Genomic DNA, 23,004 nt, shown 5'->3' with positions numbered 1-23,004 from the left:
ACAGTAGCTTAACAAGATGGTTTTAATGCCCCTTGGAAGAGTGATGGAGGTCACAGTAGCTTAAACAAGATGGTTTTAATGCCCCTTGGAAGAGTGGTGGAGGTCGCAGTGGAATAAAAAGACAATATCAATGCCCCTTGGAAGAGTGGTGGAGGTCACAGTAGCTTAACAAGATGGTTTTAATGCCCCTTGGAAGAGTGGTGGAGGTCACAGTAGCTTAACAAGACAGTTTTAATGCCCTTTGGAAGAGTGGTGGAGGTCACAGTAGCCTAACAAGACAGTTTCAATGCCCCTTGGAAGAGTGGTGGAGGTCACAGTAGCTTAACAAGACAGTTTTAATGCCCCTTGGAAGAGTGGTGGAGGTCACAGTAGCTTAACAAGACGGTTTTAATGCCCCTTGGGAGAGAAGTGGAGTTCAGAGTGGTTTAACAAGACAGCTTTAATGCCCCTTGGAAGAGTGGTGGAGGTCACAGTAGCTTAACAAGACAGTTTTAATGCCCCTTGCAAGAGTGGTGGAGGTCACAGTAGCTTAACAAGACAGTTTTAATGCCCCTTGGAAGAGTGGTGGAGGTCACAGTAGCTTAACAAGACGGTTTTAATGTCCCTTGGGAGAGAAGTGGAGTTCAGAGTGGTTTAGCAAGACAGTTTTAATGCCCCTTGGAAGAGTGGTGGAGGTCACAGTAGCTTATCCAGACGGTTTTAATGCCCCTTCGAAGAGCTGTGGAGCTGAGAGCGGTTTAACAAGACAGTTTTAATGCCCCTAGGAAGAGTGGTGGAGGTCACAGTAGCTTAACAAGACAGTTTTAATGCCCCTTGGAACAGTGGTGGAGGTCACAGTAGCTTAACAAGACAGTTTCAATGCCCCTTGAAAGAGTGGTGGAGGTCACAGTAGCTTAACAAGACAGTTTTATTGCCACTTGGAAGAGTGGTGGAGGTCACAGTAGTTTAACAAGATGGTTTTAATGCCCCTTGGAAGAGAAGTGGAGTTCAGAGTGGTTTAACAAGATGGTTTTAATGCCCCTTGGAAGAGTGGTCGAGGTCACAGTAGCTTAACAAGACAGTTTTAATACCCCTTGGAAGAGTGGTGGAGGTCACAGAAGCTTAACAAGACTGTTTTAATGCCCCTTGAAAGAGCTGTGGAGTTCAGAGTGGTTTAACAAGACAGTTTTAATGCCCCTTGGAAGAGTGGTGGAGGTAACAGTAGCTTAACAAGACAGTTTTAATGCCCCTTGGAAGAGTGGTGGAGGTCACAGTAGCTTAACATGACGGTTTTAATGCCCCTTGGAAGAGTGGTGGAGGTCACAGTAGCTTAAACAAGACTGTTTTAATGCCCCTTGGAAGAGTGGTGGAGGTCGCAGTGGAATTAAAAGACATATCAATGCCCCTTGGAAGAGTGGTGGAGGTCACAGTAGCTTAACAAGATGGTTTAAATTCAGCTTGGAAGAGCTGTGGAGTTCAGAGTGGTTTAACAAGACAGTTTTAATGCCCCTTGGAACAGTGGTGGAGGTCACAGTAGCTTAACAAGACAGTTTTAATGCCCCTTGGAAGAGTGGTGGAGGTTATAGTAGCTTAACAAGACAGTTTTAATGCCCCTTTGAAGAGTGGTGGAGGTCACAGTAGCTTAACAAGACGGTTTTAATGCCCCTTGGAAGAGAAGTGAAGTTCAGAGTGGTTTAACAAGACGGTTTTAATGCCCCTTGGAAGAGTGGTGGAGGTCACAGTAGCTTAACAAGATGGTTTTAATGCCCCTTGGAAGAGTGGTGGAGGTCACAGTAGCTTAACAAGACGGTTTTAATGCTCCTTGGAAGAGTGGCGGAGGTCACAGTAGCTTAACAAGATGGTTTTAATGCCCCCTGGAGAGTGGTGGAGGTCGCAGTGGAATAAAAAGACAATATTAATGCCCCTTGGAAGAGTGGTGGAGGTCACAGTAGCTTAACAAGATGGTTTTAATGCCCCTTCAAAGAGCTGTGGAGTTCAGAGTGGTTTATCAAGATGGTTTTAATGCCCCTTGGAAGAGTGGTGGAGGTCACAGTAGCTTGACAAGACAGTTTTAATGCCCCTTGGAAGAGTGGTGGAGGTCACAGTAGCTTAACAAGATGGTTTTAATGCCCCTTGGAAGAGTGGTGGAGGTCACAGTAGATTAAACAAGACTGTTTTAATGCCCCTTGGAAGAGTGGTGGAGGTCGCAGTGGAACAAAAAGGCAATATCAATGCCCCTTGGAAGAGTGGTGGAGGTCACAGTAGCTTAACAAGATGGTTTTAATGCCCCTTGGTAGAGCTGTGGAGTTCAGAGTGTTTTAACAAGACGATTTTAATGCCCCTTGGAAGAGTGGTGGAGGTCTCAGTAGCTTAACAAGACAGTTTTAATGCCCCTTGGAAGAGTGGTGGAGGTCACAGTAGCTTATCAAGACAGTTTTACTGCCCCTTGGAAGAGTGGTGGAGGTCACAGTAGTTTAACAAGATGGTTTTAATGCCCCTTGGAAGAGTGGTGGAGGTCACAGTAGCTTAACAAGACAGCTTTAATGCCCCTTGGAAGAGTGGTGGAGGTCACAGAAGCTTAACAAGACTGTTTTAATGCCCCTTGAAAGAGCTGTGGAGTTCAGAGTGGTTTAACAAGACAGTTTTAATGCCCCTTGGAAGAGTGGTGGAGGTCACAGTAGCTTAACAAGACAGTTTTAATGCCCATTGGAAGAGTGGTGGAGGTCACAGTAGCTTAACATGACGGTTTTAATGCCCCTTGGAAGAGTGGTGGAGGTCACAGTAGCTTAAACAAGACTGTTTTAATGCCCCTTGGAAGAGTGGTGGAGGTCGCAGTGGAATAAAAAGACATATCAATGCCCCTTGGAAGGGTGATGGAGGTCACAGTATCTTAACAAGATGGTTTTAATGCCGCTTGGAAGAGCTGTGGAGTTCAGAGTGGTTTAACAAGACAGTTTTAATGCCCATTGGAACAGTGGTGGAGGTCACAGTAGCTTAACAAGACTGTTTTAATGCCCCTTGGAAGTGTGGTGGAAGTCACAGTAGCATAACAAGACAGTTTTAATGCCCGTGGAAGAGTGGTGGAGGTCATAGTAGCTTAACAAGATGGTTTTAATGCCCTTTGGAAGAGTGGTGGAGGTTACAGCAGCTTAACAAGACAGTTTTAATGCCCCTTCGAAGAGCGGTGGAGGTCACAGTAGCTTATCAAGACAGTTTTAATGCCCCTTGGAAGAGTGGTGGAAGTCACAGTAGCATAACAAGACAGTTTTAATGCCCGTGGAAGAGTGGTGGAGGTCACAGTAGCTTAACAAGACAGTTTTAATGCCCCTTGGAAGAGTGGTGGAGGTCGCAGTGGAATAAAAAGACATATCAATGCCCCTTGGAAGAGTGATGGAGGTCACAGTATCTTAACAAGATGGTTTTAATGCCGCTTGGAAGAGCTGTGGAGTTCAGAGTGGTTTAACAAGACAGTTTTAATGCCCATTGGAACAGTGGTGGAGGTCACAGTAGCTTAACAAGACTGTTTTAATGCCCCTTGGAAGAGTGGTGGAGGTCCTAGGAGCTTAACAAGACAGTTTTAATGCCCCTTTGAAGAGTGGTGGAGGTCACAGTAGCTTAACAAGACGGTTTTAATGCCCCTTGGAAGAGAATTGAAGTTCAGAGTGGTTTAACAAGACGGTTTTAATGCCCCTTGGGAGAGTGGTGGAGGTCACAGTAGCTTAACAAGACCGTTTTAATGCCCCTTGGAAGAGTGGTGGAGGTAACAGTAACTTAACAAGACGGTTTTAATGCTCCTTGGAAGAGTGGCGGAGGTCACAGTAGCTTAACAAGATGGTTTTAATGCCCCTTGGAAGAGTGGTGGAGGTCGCAGTGGAGTAAAAAGACAATATTAATGCCCCTTGGAAGAGTGGTGGAGGTCACAGTGGCTTAAACAGATGGTTTTAATGCCCCTTAAAAGAGCTGTGGAGTTCAGAGTGGTTTAACAAGATAATTTTAATGCCCCTTGGAAGAGTGGTGGAGGTCACAGTAGCTTGACAAGACAGTTTTAATGCCCCTTGGAAGAGTGGTGGAGGTCACAGTAGCTTAACAAGACAGTTTTAATGCCCCTTGGAAGAGTGGTGGAGGTCACAGTAGCTTAAACAAGACTGTTTAAATGCCCCTTTGAAGAGTGGTGGAGGTCGCAGTGGAATAAAAAGACATATCAATGCCTCTTGGAAGAGTGTTGGAGGTCACAGTAGCTTAACAAGATGGTTTTAATGCCGCTTAGAAGAGCTGTGGAGTTCAGAGTGGTTTAACAAGACTGTTTTAATGCCCCTTGGAACAGTGGTGGAGGTCACAGTAGCTTAAGAAAACAGTTTTAATGCCCCTTGGAAGAGTGGTGGAGGTCACAGTAGCTTAACAAGACTGTTTTAATGTACCTTGGAAGAGTGGTGGAGGTCACAGAAGCTTAACAAGACGTTTTTAATGCCCCTTGAAAGAGCTGTGGAGTTCAGAGTGGTTTAACAAGATGGTTTTAATAACCCTTGGAAGAGTGGTGGAGGCCACAGTAGCTTAACAAGACAGTTTTAATGCCCCTTGGAAGAGTGGTGGAGGTCACAGTAGCTTAACAAGACAGTTTTAATGCCCCTTGGAAGAGAGGTGGAGGTCACAGTAGCTTAGCAGGACGGTTTTAATGCCCCTTGGAAGAGAAGTGGATTTCAGAGTGGTTTAACAAGACTGTTTTAATGCCCCTTGGAAAAGTGGTGGAGGTCATAGTAGCTTAACAAGACGGTTTTAATGCCCTTTTGAAGAGTGGTGGAGGTCACAGTAGCTTAACAAGACAGTTTTAATGCCCTTTTGAACAGTGGTGGAGGTCACAGTAGCTTAACAAGACGATTTTAATGCCCCTTGGAAGAGAATTGAACTTCAGAGTGGTTTAACAAGACGGTTTAATGCCCCTTGGGAGAGTATTGGAGGTCACAGTAGCTTCTCAAGACGGTTTTAATGCCCCTTGGAAGAGTGGTGGAGGTCACAGTAGCTTAACAAGACGGTTTTAATGCTCCTTGGAAGAGTGGCGGAGGTCACAGTAGCTTAACAAGATGGTTTTATTGCCCCTTGGAAGAGTGGTGGAGGTCGCAGTGGAACAAAAAGGCAATATCAATGCCCCTTGGAAGAGTGGTGGAGGTCACAGTAGCTTAACAAGATGGTTTTAATGCCCCTTGGTAGAGCTGTGGAGTTCAGAGTGTTTTAACAAGACGGTTTTAATGCCCCTTGGAAGAGTGGTGGAGGTCACAGTAGCTTAACAAGACAGTTTTAATGCCCTTTGAAAGAGTGGTGGAGGTCACAGTAGCTTAACAAGACAGTTTTAATGCCCCTTGGAAGAGTGGTGGAGGTCACAGTAGTTTAACAAGATGGTTTTAATGCCCCTTGGAAGAGAAGTGGAGTTCAGAGTGGTTTAACAAGATGGTTTTAATGCCCCTTGGAAGAGTGGTGGAGGTCACAGTAGCTTAACAAGACAGTTTTAATGCCCCTTGGAAGAATGGTGGAGGTCACAGAAGCTTAACAAGACTGTTTTAATGCCCCTTGAAAGAGCTGTGGAGTTCAGAGTGGTTTAACAAGACAGTTTTAATGCCCCTTTGAAGAGTGGTGGAAGTCGCAGTGGAATAAAAAGACAATATCAATGCCCATTGGAAGAGTGGTGGAGGTCACAGTAGCTTAACAAGATGGTTTTAATGCCCTTTGGAAGAGTGGTGGAGGTCGCAGTGGAATAAAAAGACAATATCAATGCCCATTGGAAGAGTGGTGGAGGTAACAGTAGCTTAACAAGATGGTTTTAATGCCCCTTGGAAGAGGTGTGGAGTTCAGAGTGTTTTAACAAGACGGTTTTAATGCCCCTTGGAAGAGTGGTGGAGGTCACAGTAGCTCAGCAAGACGGTTTTAATGCCCCTTCGAAGAGTGGTGGCGGTCACAGTAGCTTAACAAGACAGTTTCAATGCCCCTTGGAAGAGTGGTGGAGGTTACAGCAGCTTAACAAGACGGTTTTAATGCCCCTTCGAAGAGCAGTGGAGGTCACAGTAGCTTATCAAGACAGTTTTAATGCCCCTTGGAAGTGTGGTGGAAGTCACAGTAGCATAACAAGACAGTTTTAATGCCCGTGGAAGAGTGGTGGAGGTCATAGTAGCTTAACAAGATGGTTTTAATGCCCTTTGGAAGAGTGGTGGAGGTTACAGCAGCTTAACAAGACGGTTTTAATGCCCCTTCGAAGAGCGGTGGAGGTCACAGTAGCTTATCAAGACAGTTTTAATGCCCCTTGGAAGAGTGGTGGAAGTCACAGTAGCATAACAAGACAGTTTTAATGCCCCTTGGAAGAGTGGTGGAAGTCGCAGTGGAATAAAAAGACAATATCAATGCCCATTGGAAGAGTGGTGGAGGTCACAGTAGTTTAACAAGATGGTTTTAATGCCCCTTGGAAGAGCTGTGGATCTCAGAGCGGTTTAACAAGACAGTTTTAATGCCCCTGGGAAGAGTGATGGAGGTCACAGTAGCTTAACAAGACAGTTCTAATGCCCCTTGGAACAGTGGTGGAGGTCACAGTAGCATAACAAGACAGTTTCAATGCCCCTTGGAAGAGTGGTGGAGGTCACAGTAGCTTAACAAGACAGTATTAATGCCCCTTGAAAGAGTGGTGGAGGTCACAGTAGCTTAACAAGACGGATTTAATGCCCCTTGGGAGATAAGTGGAGTTCAGAGTGGTTTAACAAGACAGCTTTAATGCCCCTTGGAAGAGTGGTGGAGGTCACAGTAGCTTAACAAGACAGTTTTAATGCCCCTTGGAAGAGTGGTGGAGGAAACTGTAGCTTAACAAGACGGTTTTAATGACCCTTGGAAGAGAAGTGGAGTTCAGAGTGGTTTAACAAGACAGTTTTAATGCCACTTGGAAGAGTGGTGGAGGTCACAGAAGCTTAACAGGACGGTTTTAATGCCCATTCAACGAGCTGTGGAGTTCAGAGTGGTTTAAAAAGATGGTTTTAATTCCCATTGGAAGAGTGGTGGAGGTCACAGTAGCTTAACAAGACAGTTTTAATGCCCCTTGGAAGAGTGGTGGAGGTCACAGTAGCTTAAAATGACGGTTTTAATGCCCCTTGGAAGAGTGGTGGAGATCACAGTAGCTTAAACAAGACTGTTTCAATGCCACTTGGAAGAGTGGTGGAGGTCGCAGTGGAATAAAAAGACATATCAATGCCCCTTGGAAGAGTGGTGGAGGTCACAGTAGCTTAACAAGATGGTTTTAACGCCGCTTGGAAGAGCTGTGAAGTTCAGAGTGGTTTAACAAGACAGTTTTAATGCCCCTTGGAACAGTGGTGGAGGTCACAGTAGCTTAAGAAGACAGTTTTAATGCCCCTTGGAAGTGTGGTGGAGGTCACAGTAGCTTAACAAGACAGTTTTAATGCCCCTTTGAAGAGTGGTGGAGTTAAAAGTAGCTTAGCAAGACGGTTTTAATGCCCCTTGGAAGAGAAATGAAGTTCAGAGTGGTTTAACAAGACGGTTTTAATGCCCCTTGGGAGAGTGGTGGAGGTCACAGTAGCTTAACAAGACGGTTTTAATGCCCCTTGGAAGAGAGGTGGAGGTCACAGTAGCTTAACAAGATGGTTTTAATGCCCCTTGGAAGAGTGGTGGAGGTCGCAGTGGAATTAAAAGACAATATCAATCCCCCTTGGAAGAGTGGTGGAGGTCACAGTAGCTTAACAAGATGGTTTTAATGCCCCTTGGAAGAGCTGTGGAGTTCAGAGTGTTTTAACAAGACGGTTTTAATGCCCCTTGGAAGAGTGGTGGATGTCAAAGTAGCTTAACAAGACAGTTTTAATGCCCCTTGGAAGAGTGGTGGAGGTCACAGTGGAATAAAAAGACAATATCAATGCCCATTGGAAGAGTGGTGGCAGTCACAGTAGCTTAACAAGACTGTTTTAATGTCCCTTGGAAGGGTGGCGGAGGTCAGAGTAGCTTAACAAGACGGTTTTAAAGCCCCTTGGAAGAGAAGTGGAGTTCAGAGTGATTTAACAAGACGGTTTTAATGCCCCTTGGAAGAGAAATGAAGTTCAGAGTGGTTTAACAAGACGGTTTTAATGCCCCTTGGGAGAGTGGTGGAGGTCACAGTAGCTTAACAAGACGGTTTTAATGCCCCTTGGAAGAGAGGTGGAGGTCACAGTAGCTTAACAAGATGGTTTTAATGCCCCTTGGAAGAGTGGTGGAGGTCGCAGTGGAATTAAAAGACAATATCAATCCCCCTTGGAAGAGTGGTGGAGGTCACAGTAGCTTAACAAGATGGTTTTAATGCCCCTTGGAAGAGCTGTGGAGTTCAGAGTGTTTTAACAAGACGGTTTTAATGCCCCTTGGAAGAGTGGTGGATGTCAAAGTAGCTTAACAAGACAGTTTTAATGCCCCTTGGAAGAGTGGTGGAGGTCACAGTGGAATAAAAAGACAATATCAATGCCCATTGGAAGAGTGGTGGCAGTCACAGTAGCTTAACAAGACTGTTTTAATGTCCCTTGGAAGGGTGGCGGAGGTCAGAGTAGCTTAACAAGACGGTTTTAAAGCCCCTTGGAAGAGAAGTGGAGTTCAGAGTGATTTAACAAGACGGTTTTAATGCCCCTTGGAAGACTGGTGGAGGTCACAGTAGCTTATCAAGACAGTTTTAATGCCCCTTGGAAGAGTGGTGGAGGTCACAGTAGCTTAACAAGACAGTTTTAATGCCCCTTGGAAGAGTGGTGAAAGTCACAGTAGCTTAACAAGACAGTTTTAATGCCCCATGGAAGAGTGGTGGAGGTCACAGTAGCTTAACAAGACAGTTTTAATGCCCCTTGGAAGAGTGGTGGAAGTCGCAGTGGAATAAAAAGACAACATCTATGCCCATTGGAAGAGTGGTGGAGGTCACAGTAGCTTAACAAGACGGTTTTAATGCCCCTGGAAAGAGCTGTGGAGTTCAGAGTGGTTTAACAAGACGGTTTTAATGCCCCTTGGAAGAGTGGTGGAGGTCACAGTAGCTTAACAAGACAGTTTTAATGCCCCTTGGAACACTGGTGGAGGTCAAAGTAGCTTAATAAGACGGTTTTAATGCCCCTTGGAAGAGTGGTGGAGGTCACAGTAGCTTAAACAAGATGGTTTTAATGCCCCTTGGAAGAGTGGTGGAGGTTGCAGTGGAATAAAAAGACAATATCAATGTCCCTTGGAAGAGTGTTGGAGGTCACAGTAGCTTAACAAGACGGTTTTAGTGCCCCTTGGAAGAGCTGTGGAGCTCAGGGTGGTTTAACAAGACAGTCTTAATGCCCCTTGGAAGAGTGGTGGAGGTCACAGTAGTTTAACAAGACAGTTTTCATGCCCCTTGGAACAGTGGTGGAGGTCACAGAAGCTTAACAAGACAGTTTCAATGCCCCTTGGAAGAGTGGTGGAGGTCGCAGTGGAATAAAAAGACATATCAATGTCCCTTGGAAGAGGGGTGGAGGTCACAGTAGCTTAACAAGATGGTTTTAATGCCGCTTGGAAGAGCTGTGGAGTTCAGAGTGGTTTAACAAGACTGTTTTAATGCCCCTTGGAACAGTGGTGGAGGTCACAGTAGTTTAAGAAGACAGGTTTAATGCCCCTTGGAAGAGTGGTGGAGGTCATAGTAGCTTAACAAGACAGTTTTAATGCAAATTTGAAGAGTGGTGGAGGTCATAGTAGCTTAACAAGACGGTTTTAATGCCCCTTGGAAGAGAAGTGAACTTCAGAGTGGTTTAACAAGACGGTTTAATGCCCCTTGGGAGAGTGGTGGAGGTCACAGTAGCTTATCAAGACGGTTTTAATGCCCCTTGGAAGAGTGGTGGAGGTCACAGTAGCTTAACAAGATGGTTTTAATGCTCCTTGGAAGAGTGGCGGAGGTCACAGTAGCTTAACTAGATGGTTTTAATGCCCCTTGGAAGAGCTGTGGAGTTCAGAGTGTTTTAACAAGACGGTTTTAATGCCCCCTGGAAAAGTGGTGGAGGTCAAAGTAGCTTAACAAGACAGTTTTAATGCCCCTTGGAAGAGTGGTGGAGGTCACAGTAGCTTAGCAAGATGGTTTTAATGCCCCTTGGAATAGTGGTGGAAGTCGCAGTGGAATAAAAAGATAATATCAATGCCCATTGGAAGAGTGGTGGAGGTCACAGTAGCTTATCAAGACAGTTTTAATGCCCCTTGGAAGAGTGGTGGAGGTCACAGTAGCTTAACAAGACAGTTTTAATGCCCCTTGGAAGAGTGGTGAAGGTCACAGTAGCTTAACAAAACAGTTTTAATGCCCCTTGGAAGAGTGGTGGAGGTCACAGTAGCTTAACAAGACAGTTTTAATGCCCCTTGGAAGAGTTGTGGAAGTCGCAGTGGAATAAAAAGACAATATCTATGCCCATTGGAAGAGTGGTGGAGGTCACAGTAGCTTAACAAGATGGTTTAATGCCCCTTGAAAGAGCTGTGGAGTTCAGAGTGGTTTAACAAGACGGTTTTAATGCCCCCTGGTAGAGTGTTGGAGGTCACAGTAGCTTAACAAGACAGTTTTAATGCCCCTTGGAACACTGGTGGAGGTCACAGTAGCTTAACAAGATGGTTTTAATGCCCCTTGGAAGAGTGATGGAGGTCACAGTAGCTTAAACAAGATGGTTTTAATGCCCCTTGGAAGAGTGGTGGAGGTCGCAGTGGAATAAAAAGACAATATCAATGCCCCTTGGAAGAGTGGTGGAGGTCACAGTAGCTTAACAAGATGGTTTTAATGCCCCTTGGAAGAGTGGTGGAGGTCACAGTAGCTTAACAAGACAGTTTTAATGCCCTTTGGAAGAGTGGTGGAGGTCACAGTAGCCTAACAAGACAGTTTCAATGCCCCTTGGAAGAGTGGTGGAGGTCACAGTAGCTTAACAAGACAGTTTTAATGCCCCTTGGAAGAGTGGTGGAGGTCACAGTAGCTTAACAAGACGGTTTTAATGCCCCTTGGGAGAGAAGTGGAGTTCAGAGTGGTTTAACAAGACAGCTTTAATGCCCCTTGGAAGAGTGGTGGAGGTCACAGTAGCTTAACAAGACAGTTTTAATGCCCCTTGCAAGAGTGGTGGAGGTCACAGTAGCTTAACAAGACAGTTTTAATGCCCCTTGGAAGAGTGGTGGAGGTCACAGTAGCTTAACAAGACGGTTTTAATGTCCCTTGGGAGAGAAGTGGAGTTCAGAGTGGTTTAGCAAGACAGTTTTAATGCCCCTTGGAAGAGTGGTGGAGGTCACAGTAGCTTAACAAGACAGATTCAATGCCCCTTGGAAGAGTGGTGGAGGTCACAGTAGCTTAACAAGACAGTTTCAATGCCCATTGGAAGAGTGGTGGAGGTCACAGTAGCTTAACAAGACAGTTTTAATGCCCCTTGGAAGAGTGGTGGAGGTCGCAGTGGAATAAAAAGACAATATCAATGCCCCTTGGAAGAGTGGTGGAGGTCACAGTAGCTTAACAAGATGGTTTTAATGCAACTTGGAAGAGCGGTGGAGGTCACAGTAGCTTAACAAGACAGTTTTAATGCCCCTTGGAAGAGTGGTGGAGGTCACAGTAGCCTAACAAGACAGTTTCAATACCCCTTGGAAGAGTGGTGGAGGTCACAGTAGCTTAACAAGACAGTTTTAATGCCCCTTGGAAGAGTGGTGGAGGTCACAGTAGCTTAACAAGATGGTTTTAATGCCCCTTGGGAGAGAAGTGGAGTTCAGAGTGGTTTAACAAGACAGCTTTAATGCCCCTTGGAAGAGTGGTGGAGGTCACAGTAGCTTAACAAGACAGTTTTAATGCCCCTTGCAAGAGTGGTGGAGGTCACAGTAGCTTAACAAGACAGTTTTAATGCCCATTGGAAGAGTGGTGGAGGTCACAGTAGCTTAACAAGACGGTTTTAATGTCCCTTGCAAGAGAGGTGGAGGTCACAGTAGCTTAACAAGACAGTTTTAATGCCCCTTGGAAGAGTGGTGGAGGTCACAGTAGCTTAACAAGACAGTTTTAATGCCCCTTGGAAGAGTGGTGGAGGTCACAGTAGCTTAACAAGACGGTTTTAATGTCCCTTGGGAGAGAAGTGGAGTTCAGAGTGGTTTAGCAAGACAGTTTTAATGCCCCTTGGAAGAGTGGTGCAGGTCACAGTAGCTTAACTAGACAGTTTTAATGCCCCTTGGAAGAGTGGTGGAGGTCACAGTAGCTTAACAAGACAGATTCAATGCCCCTTGGAAGAGTGGTGGAGGTCACAGTAGCTTAACAAGACAGTTTCAATGCCCATTGGAAGAGTGGTGGAGGTCACAGTAGCTTAACAGGACAGTTTTAATGCCCCTTGGAAGAGTGGTGGAGGTCACAGTAGCTTAACAAGACAGTTTTAATGCCCCTTGCAAGAGTGGTGAAGGTCACAGTAGCTTAACAAGACAGTTGTAATGCCCCTTGGAAGAGTGGTGGAGGTCACAGTAGCTTAACAAGATGGTTTTAATGTCCCTTGGGAGAGAAGTGGAGTTCAGAGTGGTTTAGCAAGACAGTTTTAATGCCCCTTGGAAGAGTGGTGGAGGTCACAGTACCTTAACAAGACAGTTTTATTGCCCCTTGGAAGAGTGGTGGAGGTCACAGTAGCTTAACAAGACAGATTCAATGCCCCTTGGAAGAGTGGTGGAGGTCACAGTAGCTTAACAAGACAGTTTCAATGCCCATTGGAAGAGTGGTGGAGGTCACAGTAGCTTAACAAGACAGTTTTAATGCCCCTTGGAAGAGTGGTGGAGGTCACAGTAGCTTAACAAGATGGTTTTAATGCCCCTTGGGAGAGAAGTGGAGATCAGAGTGGTTTAACAAGACGGCTTTAATGCCCCTTGGAGAATGGTGGAGGTCACAGTAGCTTAACAAGACAGTTTTAATGCCCCTTGGAAGAGTGGTGGAGGTCACAGTAGCTTAACAAGATGGTTTTAATGTCCCTTGCAAGAAAAGTGGAGTTCAGAGTGGTTTAACAAGATGGTTTTAATGACCCTTGGAAGAGTGGTGGAGGTCACAGTAGCTTAACAAGACAGTTTTAATGACCCTTCGAAGAGTGGTGGAGGTCACAGTAGATTAACAAGACGGTTTTAATGCCCCTTGGAAGAGTGGTGGAGGTCACAGTAGCTTAACAAGATGGTTTTAATGCACCTTGAAAGAGCTGTGGAGTTCAGAGTGGTTTAACAAGACGGTTTTAATGCCCCTTGGAAGAGTGGTGGAGGTCACAGTAGCTTAACAAGACAGTTTTAATGCCCGTTGGAAGACTGGTGGAGATCACAGTAGCTTAACAAGACTATTTTAATGCCCCTTGGAGGAGTGGTGGAGTTCATAGTAGCTTAAACAAGATGGTTTTAATGCCCCTTGGAAGAATGGTGGAGGTCGCAGTGGAATAAAAAGACAATATCAATGCCCCTTGGAAGAGTGTTGGAGTTCACAGTAGCTTAGCAAGACGGTTTTAATTCCCCTTGGAACAGTGGTGGAGGTCACAGTAGCTTAAAAAGACAGTTTCAATGCATCTTGGAAGAGTGGTGGAGGTCATAGTAGCTTAACAAGACATTTTTAATGCCCCTTGGAAGAGTGGTGGAGGTCACAGTAGCTTAACAAGACGGTTTTAATGCCCCTTGGGAGAGAAGTGGAGTTCAGAGTGGTTTAACAAGACGGCTTTAATGCCCCATGGAAAAGTGGTGGAGGTCACAGTAGCTTAACAAGACAGTTTTAATGCCCCTTGGAAGAGTGGTGGAGGTCACAGTAGCTTAACAAGACGGTTTTAATGCCCCTTGGAAGAGTGGTGGAGGTCACAGTAGCTTAACAAGACGGTTTTAATGCCCCTTGGAAGAGTGGTGGAGGTCGCAGTGGAATAAAAAGACAATATCAATGCCCCTTGGAAGAGTGGTGGAGGTCACAGTAGCTTAACAAGATGGTTTTAATGCCCATTGGAAGAGCTGTGGAGTTCAGAGTGTTTTAACAAGACGGTTTTAATGCCCCCTGGAAAAGTGGTGGAGGTCAAAGTAGCTTAACAAGACAGTTTTAATGCCCCTTGGAAGAGTGGTGGAGGTCACAGTAGCTTAGCAAGACGGTTTTAATGCCCCTTGGAAGATTGGTGGAAGTCGCAGTGGAATAAAAAGACAATATCAATGCCCATTGGAAGAGTGGTGGAGGTCACAGTAGCTTAACAAGATAATTTTAATGCCCCTTGGAAGAGTGGTGGAGGTCACAGTAGCTTAACAAGACAGTTTTAATGCCCCTTGGAAGAGTGGTGGCGGTCGCAGTGGAATAAAAAGACAATATCAATGCCCATTGGAAGAGTGGTGGCAGTCACAGTAGCTTAACAAGACAGTTTTAATGTCCCTTGGAAGAGTGGTGGAGGTCACAGTAGCTTAACAAGGCGATTTTAATGCCTCTTGGTAGAGAAGTGGAGTTCAGAGTGGTTTAAAAAGACGGTTTTAATGCCCCTTGGAAGAGTGGTGGAGGTCACAGTAGCTTAACAAGACAGTTTTAATGCCCCTTGGAAGAGTTGTGGAAGTCGCAGTGGAATAAAAAGACAATATCTATGCCCCTTGGAAGAGTGGTGGAGGTCACAGTAGCTTAACAAGACGGTTTTAATGCCCCTTGGAAGAGTGGTGGAGGTCACAGTAGCTTAACAAGACAGTTTTAATGCCCCTTGGAAGAGTGGTGGAGGTCACAGTAGCCTAACAAGACAGTTTCAATGCCCCTTGGAAGAGTGGTGGAGGTCACAGTAGCTTAACAAGAAAATTTTAATGCCCCTTGGAAGAGTGGTGGAGGTCACAGTAGCTTAACAAGACAGTTTTAATGCCCCTTGGGAGAGAAGTGGAGTTCAGAGTGGTTTAACAAGACAGCTTTAATGCCCCTTGGAAGAGTGGTGGAGGTCACAGTAGCTTAACAAGACAGTTTTAATGCCCCTTGGAAGAGTGGAGGAGGTCACAGTACCTTAACAAGACGGTTTTAATGTCCCTTGGAAGAGAAGTGGAGTTCAGAGTGGTTTAGCAAGACAGTTTTAATTCCCCTTGGAAGAGTGGTGGAGGTCACAGTAGCTTAACAAGACAGTTTTAATGCCCCTTGGAAGAGTGGTGGAGGTCACAGTAGCTTAACAAGACAGTTTCAATGCCCCTTGGAAGAGTGGTGGAGGTCACAGTAGCTTAACAAGACAGTTTCAATGCCCCTTGGAAGAGTGGTGGAGGTCACAGTAGCTTAACAAGACAGTTTTAATGCCCCTTGGAAGAGTGGTGGAGGTCACAGTAGCTTAATAAGACGGTTTTAATGCCCCTTGGGAGAGAAGTGAAATTCAGAGTGGTTTAACAAGACAGCTTTAATGCCCCTTGGAAGAGAAGTGGAGTTCAGAGTGGTTTAACAAGATGGTTTTAATACCACTTGGAAGAGTGGTGGAGGTCACAGTGTCTTAACAAGACAGTTTTAATGCCCCTTGGAAGAGTGGTGGAGGTCACAGTAGCTTAACAAGACAGCTTTAATGCCCCTTCAAAGAGTGGTGGACGTCGCAGTGGAATAAAAAGACAATATCAATTCCCATTGGAAGAGTGGTGGAGGTCACAGTAGCTTAACAAGATGGTTTTAATGTCCCTTGGAAGAGTGGTGGAGGTCACAGAAACTTAACAAGACGGTTTTAATGGCCCTTGAAAGAGCTGTGGAGTTCAGAGTGGTTTAACAAGACACTTATAATGCTCCTTGGAAGAGTGGTGGAGGTCACAGTAGCTTAACAAGACAGTTTTAATGCCCCTTGGAAGAGTGGTGGAAGTCGCAGAGGAATAAAAAGACAATATCAATGCCTATTGGAAGAGTGGTGCAGGTCACAGTAGCTTAACAAGACGATTTTAATGTTCCTTGGAAGAGTGGTGGAGGTCACAGTAGCTTAACAAGACAGTTTTAATGCCCCTTGGAAGAGTGGTGGAGGTCACAGTAGCTTAACAAGACAGGTTTAATACCCCTTGGAAGAGTGGTGGAGGTCACAGTAGCTTAACAAGACGGTTTTAAGGTCCCTTCGAAGAGTGGTGGAGGTCACAGAAGCTTAACAAGACGTTTCTATTGACCCTTGAAAGAGCTGTGGAGTTCAGAGTGGTTTAACAAGATGGTTTTAATACCACTTGGAAGAGTGGTGGAGGTCACAGTAGCTTAACAAGACAGTTTTAATGCCCCTTGGAAGAGTGGTGGAGGTCACAGTAACTTAACAAGATGGTTTTAATACCCCTTGGAAGAGTGGTGGAGGTCGCAGTGGAATAAAAAGATATATCAATGACCCTTGGAAGAGCGGTGGAGGTCACAGTAGCTTAACAAGATGGTTTTAATGCCCCTTGGAAGAGCTGTGGAGTTCAGAGTGGTTTAACAAGACGGTTTTAATGCCCCTTGGACGAGTGGTGGAGGTCACAGTAACTTAACAAGACAGTTTTAATGCCCCTTGTAACAGTGGTGGAGGTCACAGTAGCTTAACAAGACAGTTTTAATGCCCCTTGGAAGAGTGGTGGAGGTCACAGTAGCTTAACAAGATGATTTTAATGCCCCTTGGAAGAGAAGTGGAGTTCAGAGTGGTTTAACAAGACGGTTTTAATGCCCAATGGAAGAGTGGTGGAGGTCACAGAAGCTTAACAAGACGGTTTTAATGCCCCTTGGTAGAGTGGTGGAGGTAGCTTAACAATATGGTTTTAATGCCCATTGGAAGAGTGGTGGAGGTCACAGTAGCTTAACAAGATGGTTTTAATGCCCTTTTGAAGAGTGGTGGAGGTGGCAGTGGAATAAAAAGACAATATCAATGCCCCTTGGAAGAGTGGTTGAGGTCACAGTAGCTTAACAAGATGGTTTTAATGCCCCTTGGAAGAGCTGTGGAGTTCAGAGTGTTTTAACAAGACTGCTTTAATGCCCCTTGGAAGAGTGGTGGCGGACACAGTAGCTTAACAAGACAGTTTTAATGCCCCTTGGAAGAGTGGTGGAGGTCACAGTAGCTTAACAAGACGGTTTTAATGCCCCTTGGAAGAGTGGTGGAGGTCACAGTAGCTTATCGAGACAGTTTTAATGCCCCTTGGAAGAGTGGTGGAAGTCGCAGAGGAATAAAAAGACAATATCAATGCCCATTGGAAGAGTGGTAGAGGTCACAGTAGCTTAACAAGACGGTTATAATGCCGCTTGGAAGAGCTGTGGAGCTCAGAGCGGTTTAACAAGACAGTTTTAATGCCCCTTGGAAGAGTGGTGGAGGTCACAGTAGCTTAACAAGACTGTTTTAATGCCCCTTGGAAGAGTGGTGGAGGTCACAGTAGCTTAACAAGACGGTTTTAATGCCCCTTGGAAGAGTGGTGGAGGTCACAGTAGCTTAACAAGACAGTTTTAATGCCCCTTGGAAGAGTGGTGGAGGTCGCAGTGGAATAAAAAGACAATATCAATGCCCCTTGGAAGAGTGGTGGAGGTTACAGTAGCTTAACAAGATGGTTTTAATGCCCCTTGGAAGAGCTGTGGAGTTCAGAGTGTTTTAACAAGACCGTTATAGTGCCCCTTGGAAGAGTGGTGGAGGTCACAGTAGCTTAACAACACAGTTTTAATGCCCCTTGGAAGAGTGGTGGAGGTCACAGTAGCTTAACAAGACGGTTAAAATGCCCCTTGGAAGAGTGGTGGAGGTCACAGTAGCTTATCAAGACTGTTTTAATGCCCCTGGGAAGAGTGGTGGAGGTCACAGTAGCTTAACAAGACAGTTTTAATGCCCCTGGAAAAGTGGTGGAGGTCACAGAAGCTTAACAAGACAGTTTTAATGCCCCTTGGAAGAGTGGTGGAAGTCGCAGAGGAATAAAAAGACAATATCAATGCCCATTGGAAGAGTGATGGAGGTCACAGTAGCTTAACAAGACGGTTATAATGCCGCTTGGAAGAGCTGTGGAGCTCAGAGCGGTTTAACAAGACAGTTTTAATGCCCTTGGAAGAGTGGTGGAGGTCACAGTAGCTTAACAAGACAGTTTTAATGCCCCTTGGAACAGTGGTGGAGGTCACAGTAGCTTAACAAGACAGTTTCAATGCCCCTTGGAAGAGTGGTGGAGGTCACAGTAGCTTAACAAGATGGTTTTAATGCCCCTTGGAAGAGCTGTGGAGTTCAGAGTGTTTTAACAAGACAGTTTTAATGCCCCTTGTAAGAGTGGTGGAGTTCAGAGTGTTTTAACAAGACAGTTCTAATGCCCCTTGGAAGAGTGGTGGAGGTCACAGTAGCTTAACAAGACAGTTTTAATGCCCCTTGGAAGAGTGGTGGAAGTCGCAGTGGAATAAAAAGACAATATCAATTCCCATTGGAAGAGTGGTGGAGGTCACAGTAGCTTAACAAGATGGTTTTAATGCCGCTTGGAAGAGCTGTGGAGTTCAGAGTGTTTTAATAGGACGGTTTTAATGCCCCTTGGAAGAGTGGTGGAGGTCACAGTAGCTTAACAAGACAGTTTTAATGCCCCTTGGAAGAGTGGTGGAGGTCACAGTGTCTTAACAAGACAGTTTTAATGCCCCTTGGAAGAGTGGTGGAGGTCACAGTAGCTTAACAAGACAGCTTTAATGCCCCTTCAAAGAGTGGTGGACGTCGCAGTGGAATAAAAAGACAATATCAATTCCCATTGGAAGAGTGGTGGAGGTCACAGTAGCTTAACAAGATGGTTTTAATGTCCCTTGGAAGAGTGGTGGAGGTCACAGAAACTTAACAAGACGGTTTTAATGGCCCTTGAAAGAGCTGTGGAGTTCAGAGTGGTTTAACAAGACACTTATAATGCTCCTTGGAAGAGTGGTGGAGGTCACAGTAGCTTAACAAGACAGTTTTAATGCCCCTTGAAAGAGTGGTGGAAGTCGCAGAGGAATAAAAAGAAAATATCAATGCCTATTGGAAGAGTGGTGCAGGTCACAGTAGTTTAACAAGATGGTTTTAATGTTCCTTGGAAGAGTGGTGGAGGTCACAGTAGCTTAACAAGACAGTTTTAATGCCCCTTGGAAGAGTGGTGGAGGTCACAGTAGCTTAACAAGACACGTTTAATACCCCTTGGAAGAGTGGTGGAGGTCACAGTAGCTTAACAAGACGGTTTTAAGGTCCCTTGGAAGAGTGGTGGAGGTCACAGAAGCTTAACAAGACGTTTCTATTGCCCCTTGAAAGAGCTGTGGAGTTCAGAGTGGTTTAACAAGATGGTTTTAATACCACTTGGAAGAGTGGTGGAGGTCACAGTAGCTTAACAAGACAGTTTTAATGCCCCTTGGAAGAGTGGTGGAGGTCACAGTAACTTAACAAGATGGTTTTAATACCCCTTGGAAGAGTGGTGGAGGTCGCAGTGGAATAAAAAGATATATCAATGACCCTTGGAAGAGCGGTGGAGGTCACAGTAGCTTAACAAGATGGTTTTAATGCCCCTTGGAAGAGCTGTGGAGTTCAGAGTGGTTTAACAAGACGGTTTTAATGCCCCTTGGACGAGTGGTGGAGGTCACAGTAACTTAACAAGACAGTTTTAATGTCCCTTGTAACAGTGGTGGAGGTCACAGTAGCTTAACAAGACGGTTTTAATGCCCCTTGGAAGAGTGGTGGAGGTCACAGTAGCTTAACAAGATGGTTTTAATGCCCATTGGAAGAGAACTGGAGTTCAGAGTGGTTTAACAAGACGGTTTTAAAGCCCAATGGAAGAGTCGTGGAGGTCACAGAAACTTAACAAGACGGTTTTAATGCCCCTTGGTAGAGTGGTGGAGGTCACAGTAGCTTAACAATATTTTTTTAATGCCCATTGGAAGAGTGGTGGAGGTCACAGTAGCTTAACAAGATGGTTTTAATGCCCTTTGGAAGAGTGGTGGAGGTCGCAGTGGAATAAAAAGACAATATCAATGCCCCTTGGAAGAGTGGTTGAGGTCACAGTAGCTTAACAAGATGGTTTTAATGCCCCTTGGAAGAGCTGTGGAGTTCAGAGTGTTTTAACAAGACCGTTTTAATGGCCCTTGGAAGAGTGGTGGAGGTCACAGTAGCTTAACAAGACAGTTTTAATGCCCCTTGGAAGAGTGGTGGAGGTCACAGTAGCTTAACAAGACGGTTAAAATGCCCCTTGGAAGAGTGGTGGAGGTCACAGTAGCTTATCAAGACTGTTTTAATGCCCCTGGGAAGAGTGGTGGAGGTCACAGTAGCTTAACAAGACAGTTTTAATGCCCCTGGAAAAGTGGTGGAGGTCACAGAAGCTTAACAAGACAGTTTTAATGCCCCTTGGAAGAGTGGTGGAAGTCGCAGAGGAATAAAAAGACAATATCAATGCCCATTGGAAGAGTGATGGAGGTCACAGTAGCTTAACAAGACGGTTATAATGCCGCTTGGAAGAGCTGTTGAGCTCAGCGCTGTTTAACAAGACAGTTTTAATGCCCCTTGGAAGAGTGGTGGAGGTCACAGTAGCTTAACAAGACAGTTTTAATGCCCCTTGGAACAGTGGTGGAGGTCACAGTAGCTTAGTAAGACAGTATCAATGGCCCTTGGAAGAGTGGTGGAGGTCACAGTAGCTTAACAAGATGGTTTTAATGCCCCTTGGAAGAGCTGTGGAGTTCAGAGTGTTTTAACAAGACTGTTTTAATGCCCCTTGGAAGAGTGGTGGAGGTCACAGCAGCTTAACAAGACAGTTTTAATGCCCCTTGTAAGAGTGGTGGAGTTCAGAGTGTTTTAACAAGACAGTTCTAATGCCCCTTGGAAGAGTGGTGGAGGTCACAGTAGCTTAACAAGACAGTTTTAATGCCCCTTGGAAGAGTGGTGGAAGTCGCAGTGGAATAAAAAGACAATATCAATTCCCATTGGAAGAGTGGTGGAGGTCACAGTAGCTTAAAAAGACGGTTTTAATGCCCATTGAAAGAGCTGTGGAGTTCAGAGTGGTTTAGTAAGACAGTTTTAATGTCCCTTGGAAGAGTGGTGGAGGTCACAGTAGCTTAACAAGACAGTTTTAATGCCCCTTGGAAGAGTGGTGGAAGTCGCAGTGGAATAAAAAGACATTATCAATGCGGATTGGAAGAGTGGTGCAGGTCACAGTAGCTTAACAAGACGGTTTTAATGCCCCTTGGAAGAGTGGTGGTGGTCACAGTACCTTAACAAGATGGTTTTAATGCCCCTTGGAAGAGTAGTGGAGGTCACAGTAGCTTAACAAGACAGCTTTAATGCCCCTTGGAAGAGTGGTGGAGGTCGCAGTGGAATAAAAAGACAATATCAATGCCCCTTGGAAGAGTGGTGGAGGTCACAGTAGCTTAACAAGATGGTTTTAATGCCGCTTGGAAGAGCTGTGGAGTTCAGAGTGTTTTAATAGGACGGTTTTAATGCCCCTTGGAAGAGTGGTGGAGGTCACAGTAGCTTAACAAGACAGTTTTAATGCCCCTTGGAAGAGTGGTGGAGGTCACAGTGTCTTAACAAGACAGTTTTAATGCCCCTTGGAAGAGTGGTGGAGGTCACAGTAGCTTAACAAGACAGCTTTAATGCCCCTTCAAAGAGTGGTGGACGTCGCAGTGGAATAAAAAGACAATATCAATTCCCATTGGAAGAGTGGTGGAGGTCACAGTAGCTTAACAAGATGGTTTTAATGTCCCTTGGAAGAGTGGTGGAGGTCACAGAAACTTAACAAGACGGTTTTAATGGCCCTTGAAAGAGCTGTGGAGTTCAGAGTGGTTTAACAAGACACTTATAATGCTCCTTGGAAGAGTGGTGGAGGTCACAGTAGCTTAACAAGACAGTTTTAATGCCCCTTGGAAGAGTGGTGGAAGTCGCAGAGGAATAAAAAGACAATATCAATGCCTATTGGAAGAGTGGTGCAGGTCACAGTAGTTTAACAAGATGGTTTTAATGTTCCTTGGAAGAGTGGTGGAGGTCACAGTAGCTTAACAAGACAGTTTTAATGCCCCTTGGAAGAGTGGTGGAGGTCACAGTAGCTTAACAAGACACGTTTAATACCCCTTGGAAGAGTGGTGGAGGTCACAGTAGCTTAACAAGACGGTTTTAAGGTCCCTTGGAAGAGTGGTGGAGGTCACAGAAGCTTAACAAGACGTTTCTATTGCCCCTTGAAAGAGCTGTGGAGTTCAGAGTGGTTTAACAAGATGGTTTTAATACCACTTGGAAGAGTGGTGGAGGTCACAGTAGCTTAACAAGACAGTTTTAATGCCCCTTGGAAGAGTGGTGGAGGTTACAGTAACTTAACAAGATGGTTTTAATACCCCTTGGAAGAGTGGTGGAGGTCGCAGTGGAATAAAAAGATATATCAATGACCCTTGGAAGAGCGGTGGAGGTCACAGTAGCTTAACAAGATGGTTTTAATGCCCCTTGGAAGAGCTGTGGAGTTCAGAGTGGTTTAACAAGACGGTTTTAATGCCCCTTGGACGAGTGGTGGAGGTCACAGTAGCTTAACAAGACAGTTTTAATGCCCCTTGGAAGAGTGGAGGAGGTCACAGTACCTTAACAAGACGGTTTTAATGTCCCTTGGAAGAGAAGTGGAGTTCAGAGTGGTTTAGCAAGACAGTTTTAATTCCCCTTGGAAGAGTGGTGGAGGTCACAGTAGCTTAACAAGACAGTTTTAATGCCCCTTGGAAGAGTGGTGGAGGTCACAGTAGCTTAACAAGACAGTTTCAATGCCCCTTGGAAGAGTGGTGGAGGTCACAGTAGCTTAACAAGACAGTTTCAATGCCCCTTGGAAGAGTGGTGGAGGTCACAGTAGCTTAACAAGACAGTTTTAATGCCCCTTGGAAGAGTGGTGGAGGTCACAGTAGCTTAATAAGACGGTTTTAATGCCCCTTGGGAGAGAAGTGAAATTCAGAGTGGTTTAACAAGACAGCTTTAATGCCCCTTGGAAGAGAAGTGGAGTTCAGAGTGGTTTAACAAGATGGTTTTAATACCACTTGGAAGAGTGGTGGAGGTCACAGTGTCTTAACAAGACAGTTTTAATGCCCCTTGGAAGAGTGGTGGAGGTCACAGTAGCTTAACAAGACAGCTTTAATGCCCCTTCAAAGAGTGGTGGACGTCGCAGTGGAATAAAAAGACAATATCAATTCCCATTGGA

This window comes from Phyllobates terribilis, unplaced genomic scaffold (assembly GCF_046119375.1).
Source record: "Phyllobates terribilis strain yellow unplaced genomic scaffold, ASM4611937v1 Scaffold_3__8_contigs__length_932513732, whole genome shotgun sequence".
Lineage (NCBI taxonomy): Eukaryota > Metazoa > Chordata > Amphibia > Anura > Dendrobatidae > Phyllobates > Phyllobates terribilis.
The sequence above is the reverse complement of the archived record's forward strand: the minus strand, read 5'-3'. Positions refer to the sequence as shown.